This window comes from Galeopterus variegatus, unplaced genomic scaffold, assembly GCF_000696425.1.
Source record: "Galeopterus variegatus unplaced genomic scaffold, G_variegatus-3.0.2 Scaffold262, whole genome shotgun sequence".
NCBI classification, from domain to species: domain Eukaryota; kingdom Metazoa; phylum Chordata; class Mammalia; order Dermoptera; family Cynocephalidae; genus Galeopterus; species Galeopterus variegatus.
The window spans coordinates 72477-86367 of record NW_007726373.1 but is presented as its reverse complement, the minus strand read 5'-3'; the positions used below and the strand labels follow the sequence as shown (position 1 = coordinate 86367).

At 40.6% G+C, this 13891-nt stretch overlaps 1 protein-coding gene and 1 pseudogene across 2 annotated transcripts in view; both read right to left on the bottom strand.

Moving 5' to 3' along the window:
- The window catches only part of TNRC6B (trinucleotide repeat containing 6B), a 146249-nt gene that overhangs the window by 73628 nt on the left and 58730 nt on the right, over positions 1-13891 (bottom strand). The gene's annotated exons all lie outside the window — the stretch shown is intronic.
- LOC103585651 lies at positions 8076-8402 on the bottom strand (annotated as a pseudogene).

Below are 13891 nucleotides of genomic sequence, written 5' to 3'. Positions count from 1 at the left end.
GATACACAACCACAACAATAAACATTCCAATTGAAAAAAATGTGCTGAATCTCAGGAAATTAATATAATTCATACCACACGTTTGAAAAGTAATTTTGAAAAGTAACATTTATTCTAACGCTGCCAGCATTCACTTTATGTATCAACTGGAAAAACCATATAGGCAACTGGTTTAACTTCAAAGCTCATTTTCAGAGCTGGAAGGAGAGTCAGACTACCAAATAGATACTGCCTGCAATACTTATGATTTTAGGTGATCCAACATATCAAACCTATGGTTTCACAGATATCACCTAGAATAAGGCCAGGTTAAAAATCAGTCATTAAAAAAAATGTTAAGCAAATAAGAGGTTTGCAAACATGGCAAAAATCACAAAGATGGTTCCTGAAGGACTGAACTTTGAAAAGTGAAGATCTAGTTCAATATATTCAACCTATACAAAAGGAACTGAAGACCAAAACTGAGGTGGGCTTCCACGAATAGGTAATTAATGTCTTATTTACAGAAAGCAAGAATTTTTTTAAAAATTGTTTGACCTACATGTTAAGCTATTGCTGACTTTGTTCACATTCACAAATATTAGCCTTTCTCCTTCTGCACCTCTGGGCATAAATATACAAAAGCCTTACATGCAAAATTCGCATCCTAAAAAGTAACTTCCATGAAAACCTTAAAAATACAAGCAAGAAAGATATTTTACTGAAATATCCTTAGGTCTAATGCTGGATTTCTTTGAAGTCAGATTATGCGTATATCAGTCTAAGTGGGAAGCTCTTGGAGAAAATCCACTTGCAGCAGGGCTCTACTTTAAGAAGATGAATTTATGAAAACTGGCCAGATGGATATTGACCATCTAAGGTAGGCTTGGCCACAGTTCCTATTATATTTGGCTCTTAGAGCTTCTTGTTTCCTTGGGTTGCAAGTGGAAGGAGAGAATGGTGTTCTTCATGCCCAAGTTACTGTAACTTGGCTTCCACATGTTATAGTGAAACTGACTACAGAAAAGAAGCAACCACAGCATGAATATCTCCTGTTTTAAATATCTGGTGCTTTAAAAATGCATTAAGTTGCCATTTTTTTCTAAACCTAAAATTATTCTAAAATTTAAAGGTTTATTTTTTTTAAAACTGCAATAAAAAAAGCAGTAAGTCTATAATGAGACACATTCTTAAAAAACAACTAACCTTTTCAAATATTTTTCCTATAAACAGGTAATTCGGGGAAAGAGATTGAAATCTATGCTCACTAGAAGTAGACTTATTTCCAAAACAAATATTTTTCAAAGCTTTCCAGGAGACAGGCTGTGCTTTCACCCTGATTTTTTACCATGCGTCTTGGTAGAAGTTAGTCTTCTCTTTAAATTTCACTTCCTTAGGAAGAATTTACTTTGCCAACCCTTACTTAAAAGCCTACCATTCACTTAATAATGAATCAATTGATATGGGATTCACCTTTCTTCAAATTCAGTTGTGCTCTATCTAGGCTGCACATTAGCATCATTTGGGGAGCCTTTAAAGAATCCCTACAGAGGGCATCCAAGCAGGAAGGCATCCGTGGTGGTGGTAATGGGAGATTGGTTACATGAGGGTGGGGGTGGAGGGTGATCATTAAACAAGTATATTAAAACTAATAACAGCCAGGTTTCTCATTTAAAAAAAAGTTACAAAAATGAACCATGTGGAGCTGGATCTAAATTAGTTACTGGCATAAACTCACAGGTTTCAATATATAAAGACAGACATAACGATAAAGATGTAACTTTGCATACGTCTATGAGTGTATATTCCTTCATGTACACACACACACGAACACAGACACATAAGCACACATACTTATCATCCAGCTCCATCACTATGAGGGTGAGGCAACAAGCAACATCCAAACAGCAATGAGCACAGAAGCACCCAGATTTGTGTTTTTTTTTTTTTTTTAAAGATAACTGGTAAGGGGATCTCAACCCTTGACTCGGTGTTGTCAGCACCACGCTCTCCCAAGTGAGCTAACCGACCATCCCTATATAGGGATCCGAACCCGTGGCCTTGGTGTTATCAGTACCACACTCTCCCAAGTGGGCCATGAGCCGGCCCTCAGATTTGTGGTTTTTAAATACCATTCTTCACTAAAAGAGCCAGAGTTCTTTGGAAAAAGAGCTAATTCTTGGGCTAGGGCAAGGAAAGTATAAGATAAGCCTGGAATGTATGTTTGCCAAGAAGCAAGGGAGTACTCAAAGAACACCGAACCCTCAGGCGGGAGCGCCACCGCGCTTCCCAAGCAGCGCACTACCCAGTGCGCCACCGGGCCGGCCCCAGATTTGTGGTTTTTAAATACCATTCTTCACTAAAAGAGCCAGAGTTCTTTGGAAAAAGAGCTAATTCTTGGGCTAGGGCAAGGAAAGTATAAGATAAGCCTGGAATGTATGTTTGCCAAGAAGCAAGGGAGTACTCAAAGAACAATGGGGCATGTCAAGTAGTCACAGAAGACAGTTTGAAGGGGCTCCTACTAGCTATATCTGGAACAACATGAGCATCAAAATAAACAATAATCAATATAAACTACTACAAAACAGGAAAGCATAAGTACACATAGAGAGAAATAAGTGAATGAATAAATTAAAAGTGATGAGGAATGGAATATTCACATAGTTTCAAAGCACCTCCCCATAAAATACTTATTATTATAAAGGAGAAAAAAGTAATAATATGAGGAGAAGCCCTGGCAGATACCACCTTAACAAAGTAATCCACATGAACATCATCAGTAATGGGATGAGTTACCTGATAGGATGTTGTGAGAACACAGCGCTACTTCTGTGATATTCGTTTCAAATGTGTTTAACCTGAATATCATCATGAGGAAACATGAGACACCGCTGCATTGACAGTCATTCTACAAAAGAACTGGCCCGCAGTCTTCAAAAGTTTCAAGGCCATGAAAGTCAAGGAAAGACTGAGGAACTCTTCCAAGAGGAAGGATGTTAAGAAGACATAACCAAATGCAAGGAGTGGTCCTTCTCATGTAAATGCAAGTATCACACTTCAAACAGGAGCTGAAGAGCAAATGGTAGTAACCTATCAGGGACTCCCACCTAGAACCTGGGGCTGCCAGGCCAAATCAACCTCATCCATTTACCCCAGTGTGCTGTACAAATTTTTTCTAAATGGATCTTGACATGAAAAGGTTAGGAAATACCTGTTTAGGAACTAGAGGTTAAATACTGCCTCTGCAAAAGACAAACATATGTCATTTTTTCAGTACTGGAAGAATTGAGGTATTGTGTGGGTAAGCAAAAGATAAAAGAAGTGTAAACACTATCACCTAGAATAAATCTAGAATGGTAAAAAGCCAAACTACTCTTCAGAACCTGTGAGGTGAAGAAAGAATACAACAGCCTTTTCTTATTTTCCATGATAAGATTAATTGACAAAAGTGATTTTTTTTTTAAGAAAGGCAGTAGTTTGAGCTGCGACATAGCAAGACTCCTGCTCTTCATACAAGTCCAGAACACCAAAGAGCAACGTGCTGACATTCCTATAAACCTGCCACATCCCAGAGCTGAACCCTCAATGGCCTGAAACCGTTCAAGGGGAAAGCATAGAGGTGTAGTATCTGGACTACAATTCCCTAGAGCTGGCATCCAAGGCCATTCATGGTGTAGTTCCAACTTTCACATTCTGACTCATCCGTTCTGTGTGCCTGACATAAAAACCATCCTCCTTTTTACTGCCCATCACACTTTACCCGATGGTCAAGTCCTGGCTCAATATCCACTTGCTTCAATGAAATCGTCCCTGACAGCTCCAATTCCAAAGAAACTCACCTTCCTCTGTACACCCCACAACTACTGCCCCTACCTCTCGTCTGGCCCTGGAGGTGTCTCAAGGCAGCTGTTAACAGTCAGCAGCAGCATCAGAGCACATGAAATGACTTTCTACAGCATGGCTGACTTTACCAGGGATCTGGGAAGGCAGAGAGATTTGGATGCTCCTCTGTGTTTCACCTCCCTTCTAACAGGATTCCCAGGAACTGATCCACTCCTTTACCAAACATTTATTGGTTATCTGACATGAGTCAGGCAATTCTCTAAGTGCTAGGGATACGGTAGAAAAGAAACCAAGCCCCAGCTCTCACGGGGGCTTACAGTCCAGTGGGGGAGAGAGTCAACAAACAAACAAGATATACAACAAAACATATGTATAAAATATACATTTCAGGTAGCAACAGTGCCCCAAAGAGGAGAGGGCAGGGAGAGCTGGTGGAGAATGACAGGCAGAGGAGAGGACGCTGTCTTACAGAAGATGGTTAAGAAAGGCCTCTCTGACAGGGTGGCCTAAGAATGAAGACCAACTGAGGCAACAAATTGGTCCATATGGTCCTGTACATTCCTTTGTCTGGAATGTACTCTGGAGGAGAACATTCCAGAGGGAATGGCAAATGTATGAAGCAAGACTGGTATGTCTGAGGAAGGTGAAGGAAGGTGCAGCACAGGAAGTAAGGGAGCAAGAGGTAGAGATGAGACCAGAGAGGTGGCAGGGGCTCTTCTTAGAGAGAATGAATTTTTCACATTAACTGGTGCACATCTTCTGATAACTGAATAAGGAATCAAATTGGGACTGATGTACACAAACACAAAACCCAAAACTTCCAAAACATCTTTTCCCCACCACCAATCAAAAGGCCCACCTCTCCCCACCGGAATCAACACTACAAGAGCTCCCACTTCTGTTCTCACAGGTGGCTGGCAGGCTTCCCCCCGAGCACCCGTCATACTATAGAAAAATGAGCTGAGCATGTGTGCATTTCCTACTGATGACGTCTCTGAACGCAGGGGAATCAACCTTACCCTCTTCTTGTGGTGTGTATTGGGAACACAGTAGAGCCTCCAGGCCGAGATGTGTTCAAAGAAAAGCCTCAAAACTGTGAACTGAACCATCTAATAAACATACACTGAGTAACTGTTACATGCCAGGACTGATCTAAGTAGTGAGAATATAACAGTGGGTGAAAGAGGGACAGCCCTGCCCTCAGGAAATGACATTCCAGACAGGAGACAGATAACACAAATACACATGGCTAGGAAGTCATTACAAACTCCAGAAGGAAAATAAAGCTGGATAAGGGGATAGAAATTGTCCAAGAGGGAAGGGACAAGGAAGAAGGTGGGCTACTTTCCACGAGATGTTCACAGAAGTCTCTGTGAGGCAGTGACATTTCAGTAGAGCCCTAAATGAAGAAAATTATCTGGGAGATTAGTGACCAGGCAGAGGGAATGGTGAGTACCAAGGCCCTGAGATGGGAAAGTGCTTAGATGAATGTTGGAACTTTCCTTGTGAGGGGTAGGGAGAGGGCTACTGCCCTCTACACCTAGCCTGGACACACAAACCCTTCAGAGTGTTCTCTGTCGATTCTGTAACAGCCCTTACCCACACCAAAAGAACTGAGCATCCTATTTAAAAGCTTCCCTTCTACCTCATTAATTCATTCAGTATCTCAGTGCCTACTTGATTGCCAGGCACCGTGCTGAGGCTCAGAATTCAGCAGCAAACAAGATACAGTGGGGCTTGCCCTCCTAGAGCTCTCACCACATAAATCGGACAGCACCTTCAGGGCAGGAACCTGTGCCCTTCTTGCTCTGCCTCCCATCTTTACTGAACTTTGCGGTCCTCTGCAGAGAGCTTGCAGTGCCTTTGGTGTTTTGAAAGTACCAGAACCTTGGACATGTGAATGCATGGCCTGTGATAATCCAGGTAAGAGATCAACCTATTTCCACGAACTAAAGTCAAGACCAGTGGTTCTTGAATTCATGTTCCCAAACCCATCACGCTTCAAAAACATGATAGGGGAGGGCTGACAATTTCACACTTGAAAGCAGTAATCTCCACCAGCACGCTGACGGGAGTGAAACCATTATAAGAACCTCAATTCAGATAGCCAGGACTCATCTTGATAGGAATATAGCTCCAGACAACCAGAAGCATCTTCCTTTTCTTTAAAGTCTGCATAACTGGACCCAACAGCATTAAAACCTATTCTTGACATGCTGTGGTCAGCAAATGTGACAGCACCTTCGGTCCTAGGTCATACCCAACTCCACACAATTGAGGCAGACAGACCTGAACAGGAACAACAGATCTATCTGACATGCGAAACATACCAGCAGAAAACCCATACTGTAAAAGATTAAGAGCTTCACAATAAAAAGGAACAAACTGTTAATACATCCACAACTTGGATGAATTTTCAGGGAATTACACTGAGTGAGAAAAGTCAATCCCAAAGGTTACATACTATGATTCCATTTTCCTGCACATGACACTTCTGAAATGAGAAGTGGTTGGCTGTCAGAAGTTTGGGGGCGGGGTGAGGAGCACAGGTATGGTTATAAAAAACACTAGTGACCCTTGTGGTGATGGAACTGCTCTGTATCTTGATAGTGGTGATGGATACATGAACTTACACGTGATGAAACTGTATAGAACAAAACGTACACATATACACAAGAACAAGCAAAACTGGGGAAATCTAAATAAGATGGGTGGACTCTATCAATGTAAAAATCTTGATTGTGATATTGTAGATATTGTACTATAGTTTTGCAAGAGAGTTACCATTGATGGAGACTGGGTAAAGGGCACATAAAATTTCTATGTTATTTCTTACAAGTACATATGAATTTACAACTACCTTCAAAAAATTTCAATTAAAAGAAAAAGAATTTCAAATACTGGTTCATCTCTTGGTTACCTGTTTAAAAATTTTTCATGAACTTCTACTTTAAACTTTTTTGTTAATAGCTCTTTATGAAAGTTGAGTAAGTGTCAAAAGGACTTTTAGAAATCATTTGGTCCTGACATTCACAGAAATGCATTTACAAAAATATTCTAGAATCTACACTTCACCCTAACATATTTAAATTGTTATCATTTGAATGATCAAGTGTTCCTTGTTTTAAGTACATTAGATATATAATACAAACCCACAAGGCTATTTAAAATGCTCCTCTACCACACAATTCACAATGCAATTCTTTTTTTTTTTTTTCCAAACTATATCCAGCCTTATTAAAGATACTTTTCATAAACAACCACAGGATTTCAGGCATGGGCAAACAATCGTTAACAGTATACAACAACTTTCAAACTCCCTTCTTCAGTGGGCTGCCAAAATCAAAAAGCCACTATAAAACTCAATGAAGTCTGGGGGCCGGCCTGTGGCTCACTCGGGTGAGTGCGGTGCTGATAACACCAAGGCCCCGGGTTTGGATCCCATATAGGGATGGCCGGTTTGCTCACTGGGTGAGCGTGGTGCTGACAACACCAAGTCAAAGGTTAAGATCCCCTTATCGGTCATCTTAAAAAAAACAACAACCGGTTCGCTCACTGGGTGAGCGTGGTGCTGACAACACCAAGTCAAAGGTTAAGATCCCCTTATCGGTCATCTTAAAAAAAACAACAACAACAACAACAACAACAAAAACCCAATGAAGTCTTCATCTGATGCTCTGAACAGGGAAAGTTTAGAGTGAGGGTTGACATTTCACATTTAGGATGTTGTTTAACAACTTTTCACAAGCCAACCCTGACTTTCAGAAAATGAAATGAAAATGGCAGAATTAATCTCAAAATCCACAATGTAGGAAAGGAATTGTTGCTCTCTTGAGGGATGCCATCTCAGTGGCATCGCTGGAAAGTCCAGATTGCCTGACATAATGGTAACCAATTTCTGAGGGTCAGGTCCCAATAGATCTCTAAGCTTAAGGGTGTTTAGGTCTATGCTGAAGGTGGAAAGGGAGAAGAGGATATAAGAACAAATTTTAGTTTTTCCACACCACAAGGCATTTGTGCCAAGGTGGCTATTTGTGTTGCCAGGGAATCCCTCCTCCTGCAAGCCAAAAGGAAGTCTCTCAAAACTAGAAGGGAAAAGTGTTTTCCCCAAATCAATCCAGCTTTGGAGACATTCTATTAGTGACATACGCCCTCATTCCCCCCAAAACAACAATGAAGTGTTCTGTGTGCTAACAAAATAGCTTTTAAAAAAAAAAAGTAAAACAAAATTCTGCATTTTTATAAAACTTGATAAAAAATAATATTTCAAACTGTACAGTCACCAGAAGTACAGAGTTATCAAAAATGCACACACTTCACTTGGCATCTCCGGCACGTTCAGCTTTCTGTGCCTGGTCTGTTCTGGCATCTCCATCTTCTCCAGGGTTATTCCCATCCTTGCCAACGTCAGCTTTTCCCTTTTTCCCTTTGGGTACTTTCTCTCTCTTCTTCGCAGGGGTCTTTTTAGGCGTGGGCTCTGGCTTTGGAGGAGCAGACAATCTTGCAGATCTTCTCTGTGGTTCATCCTTCACCTTGGCTTTATCTCCTTTAGCATCCCCTTCAGCCTTTCTCTTGGGCATGGTGGTGATGGCAGTGGGAGGTAGGTGCTGGACACGGGGATGCAGCGGTGCATGGGCTTTGGTTGGTCCAGGGGTCGCTCTTGCCTCCTCTTCTTCACACTGCTTCACAATTCTGTTACTAAAGATTTTAGTGGTGTAACAGTCATATAAGCTATTATTTCACTTTGTGGTGGTATGTACATCAGCTAAGTCAACACCAATTCCAAGCCACTTCTGGCCGATGTGCCTGACTCCCTTACAACTAAACATGGAGATGTGATTTATGCTCTGCCAATAAGGTGCATGTGTAACTTGAAGAGAGAAGCTTCTCAGGAAGTATGGCAGAGATGCCATGGTCCTGGAGCCTACATCTGCAGCAGCAGTTTCCTGTATGTGCAGGAAGAGGAAAAAGTTCCCATGGGGCCCCCAGTTCTGTGGTTTGGTGCTAGGAGGCACCTGACCTTCTGCCTATTCAAGATCTGAGAGACAGAATCATCATTTAATAAACCCTGTGCACCAGTGAGAGTGAATTCTACAGCCTGTACACTAAGAACTCTGCCCAACACAGATTTAGAGTTTTTCAAAGGGCATCAAATATATGTGACTTGTATAGAAACGTATTTCCTTAAAAGACAAAAGGTAATCTTGGCAATTTATAAAACAGTAAGAAAATAACTAGGCACAAAACCATTACCCATCATAACCAATTAAGGATTAATGATATCACATGCATATTTAGGGTGAGAAAAATTAACAAGAGTGCAATGAAAAGAGTTAAGTGAAGGGCTTAAGGTATACATTTGGAGTGTTTTTAATTAAAAATGCACAGAAAAGAGACCATGTTGGAATACACCCAATCAGGCAGAGAAAATTACATAGCAAGGCACTCCAAATATCTGTGTTGGATTTGTTCTTAGCATTTTTTCCTTTGCTGGATCTGAAGGAGTTTAATGGGATGCTAACATAATTTGCACATGATATTAAACTAGTAGACAAGGCCAAACAGCACTGGGGCATAAAAATCATTTGAGACTGAATATCTCATAGGAAGAAAACAATAACATTAAACCTAGAAAAATTAAGGTAAGTGCATTTTTCATTAACGTAGAGAGATACAGAAATTTCTCCTGCCGTCGGCTACATCGTGTGATATGTGATCAGTAACAAAATGTAACACAGCCCTTTCTACATATGAATTATCTTCCTTTCAGAGGTGGTGTAAAGCAAAGCTTCTTAAATTTTAATGGGAATCTTGCCAAATGCAGATTCTTACTGAGTAGGTGTGGGATGAAGCCTAAAATTCTCTATTTCTAACAATCTGCTAGTCCCTGGACCTTTGAGTAGCCACAGGTATTATGTACTTGGTTGTTTCTTTACAAGATAATACGGAATTGTAGTCATTTCCTATTGAGCCAAACCTCATTATTATCAAGCATATGCCTTGTTATTCCTGTGTTTCAATGCTGAATCACAGTGTAATCTTTATGAAGGTATTTTAAAAGGCAATTAAACAACTTGTGTAGTACCAACTATGCATGAAACTCCTTGGAAACAGTGACATTAGGAATAGCTAGGACCAAATCTGTGCAAACATAGGCAGGACAACTGCCAGCTGTATGACGGCAAATATAAGGCGCCAACCATCCAAGAGTGCCATCAGCCATAGGGTGAATGCAGATTTCAGAGATGTCAAGTGTGTAAAAGAATGCGTGTCTCAGAATCAATGAAATATGGCAATAAGACTTTTGCAGGCATAAACACTGACTCTAAGCTTTTCACAGATTTCCCAGTTCCCATATTTTGAGGCACATGCAAGGAACTGGCTTGTCTGGAATTACTCAAATCAAATATATAATATATTTAAAATAATTTGTTCCTACTTTCAGAAATTTCATGTGGCACAAGTTGTAACCAATGATTTGGGGGTTTCAGGATTAGAATGGTGCCTGAAGAATATCTCATTTGAAACCACTCATCTGATGCCTTATATACTCTGGCTGGGCAGCCCAGCAATCTCTAAAAAAGAGAGGTGTGGCTTTCTATTTTACCTTAGTGCAGCTCTGTAGGAACTTCTTTATATTGCCCTAAGAAATGCCTCTTCATAGAGTTGGCTCTCTGCACCTGTGGGTTCTGCATCCATGGATTCAACCAACCACGGATCAAAAATACTTTTTAAAATAATAAAAACTAAAAACAATACAACAATAAAAATAATGCAAATAAAAAATACAGTATAACTACTTATGTAGTACTCACACTGTATTAGTTATTGTAAGTAATCCAGAGATGATTTAGTGTATGGGAGGATACGTGTAGGTTATATGCAAATATTACACCTTTTTATATAAGGGGCTTGAGCATACAGGGATTTCAGTATCCTGGGGAGAAGGAGGGTGTCCTGGAACCAATCCCATGGATACTAGGGGATGACTGTACCTTCCAACCATTGGCCCTAAGCCACCTTTTCAGATCACACACGATGAATCTAAATATTTGCAGTTATCCATCATGTAACCCTGAGGCATTCTCAGCTTCTTCAAACATTCCACGTGTGACGTGGTTTTCTATCTCCTTACCAGCAGGGTCATTAATTCCCCAAACATGTTTCACTTTGTCTACACTAATCCAAATATTGGGCAAAGCAGCACTAAATAGAGTGGTCCTGCCACTCCCTTGTCCCAGATGATATACCACTGCCAAACTGTGAAAGAGCCCATTTGCTTTCTTGGAAATCACACCTTCCTGAGTTATAGCTACCTAATACCCCTGTTTTTTCATAGAATTGCTATGCATACAGGACCTTACATGTCTCTACTAATGCCCTCTGTGCCAGATGTCAACCTGCCATCATCAGTGCCTCCTAGGGTCTTCCCTGCATTGCAGGGAAAGGCCTGGAACTACATTTCCCAGAATCCCATTCCTATTATGGTTCCAGGTTAGATGCCACCAATGACAGGCACCCTTTTGAGATCTGGAAGACGCAAAAGAAGTCAGTATTTTCCAGAAACAGTTGGAAACAGACACATAGGTAGCAGCAGACAGGACTTTCCACTTCTGCAGAAGCTTCCAGATGATCTAAAGCCAAATTGGAGCTGCGGACAGCTGAGGTCACTGCTTCCCTGGGAACTGACACTCATCATCAATAATAAAATCTTCCTGAAAATCTTTCCCCAGACTTTCTAAAGGTTGTGTGAGCCTTTAACTCTCTTTCCTACTTGGAAAATCCAATGGATTCAACAGAAAAAGCTATGAGAATTAATAAATGAGTTTAGCAAGGTTGCAGGATACAAGATCAATATATAAAAATAAACTGTATTTCTACTAGCAGCAATCAGAAGCTGAAATGTCAAAAAAAAATTCCATTTATAGCAGCATCAAAAAATGTGAAATACTTAGGGATAAATCTGACAAAAATGTAAAAACCACATACAGTGAAAAGTACAAAACACCGAGGAGAGAAATTTTTAAAAACCTCAATAAGTAGAGAGATGTACTGTGTTCATGGACTGGAAAATTAAATATTGTTAAGATGAGAACCCACCCCAATTAACTTATGGATTCAACACAATCTCTATATCAAAATCCCAGCAGGACTTTATTGTAAAAATTAAAAGCACTTTCTAAAATTCATATGAAAATGTAAAGGACACAGAATAGTCAACGACTTTTTTTTTTAACTCCTAAATGGCCCTGACGTCATACTCAACAACTTTATAAAAGAACAAAGTTGGAGGACTTACACAACCTGACATCAAGACTTATTATAAATCTATAATCAAAACAGTGTGGCACTGGCACTAAAACAGACAAAATATTGCCACTAAAATAGACAAAAAGTTCAATGGGATAGAATAGAGTCCAGGAATAGACTGATGCATATATGGATAACCAATTTTTTAAAAGGTGCAAAGGAAATTCAACTGAGAAAGGACAGTCTTTTCAACAAATGGTGTTAGAACTGGTAGCCTTGTGTAAAAAAAAAAAAAAAAGAATCTCAATTCATATCTTGCACTGTACAAAAATTAACTCAAAATGAATCACAGACCTAAATGAATCATAGATCTAAAACTATAAAACTTCTAGAAAAAAACATAGGAGAAAATCTTTGTGGCCTTGGGTTAGATGAATTACTTAGATATAACACCAAAAAGCACAATCCATAAAAGAAAAAATTTACTCATCAAAGTTAAGAACCTCTGCTTTTTTTTTTGGTCTTTTATCTTTTTCCGTGTCCGGCAACGGATCGCAACCCTCAGTGTTGCCCCCGTACCGGACCGGGGACCGGCAACGGGATTGCAACCCTCGGCGTTGCTCCCGCGCCTCGCTCAGCCAGTGAGCGGGAACCGGTCTGCATGTGGGATCCGAGCCCTCGGGTGGGAGCACCGCCGCGCTTCCCAAGCGGCGCACTTATCCAGTGCGCCGCCTGGGAGTGCAGTGGCGCTCCCGCCGAGGGTTCGGATCCCATGTGGAGACTGGTTCCCGCTCACTGGCTGAGCGCGGTGTGGGCGCAAACACCGAGGGTTGCGATCCCATTGCCGGTAAGTAAAAAAGACAAAAAGGAAAAAAAAAAAAAAGGCATTGTTAAGAAAATGAAAAGACAAGCCACAGACTGGGAAAAGTATCACTTATCTGATAAAGAATTTGTATCCGGACTATATAAAGAACTCTCAACAAACCACCTCATTTTAAAAATGGGCAGAAGATTTGAACAGACACTTTACCGAAGTACACAGATGGCAAGTTAATACATAAAAAGATGTTCAACATATTAGTGAAAAACAATTAAAGTCACAATGAAATGCCAACACACACAGACTTATATAGGATGCCCCAAATTAAAAAGACTGACCATACTATGCATTGGCAACTGGAACTCTTTCATGGTGGGAATGTAAAATGGTACAACCCCTTTGGAAATCAGTTTCACAGTTTCTTAAAAAGTTAAACATACACCTACCATATGACCCAGCCATTCCACTCCTAGGTATCTATCCTAGAGAAAAGGAAGCATATGTCCAACAAAGACTTCTGAATGAATATTCATACTAGCTTTATTTGTAATAGCTGGAAACTAGAAACTACCCAAGTGTGCCTTAATAGGTGAATAAACAAATTACAGTATGGCATACTCAGCAATAAAAGGAATGAACTGCTGATACATACAACGTGGATAAACCTCAAAATAATTACGTAGAGTTAAAGAAGCCAGACAAGAGAGAGCACCTACTGTATGAAAGAAAGTGAGCCAAGATGCCAGGTACAGTTCAAGCTTCATTAAAGGAAGAAAATCTGCCAGGCTGTGCTCTAAGTGGCAGGCAGCCCGGGGCTGCCCTGAAAATGGGGGACAGTACCAGGTGTGGGGGTGGTAGAGCTTATATAGTGCACCAAGGGCTGGCTGATACCACCAAGGAGGGTCATTATGCTAATATGGATCGGGGTGGAGAATTGCGTCCTTGCGGAAGCAAAAGTGGTTTCTGTTTAAGTCAGGAGGCTTCTTCTAAAGAGAAGCG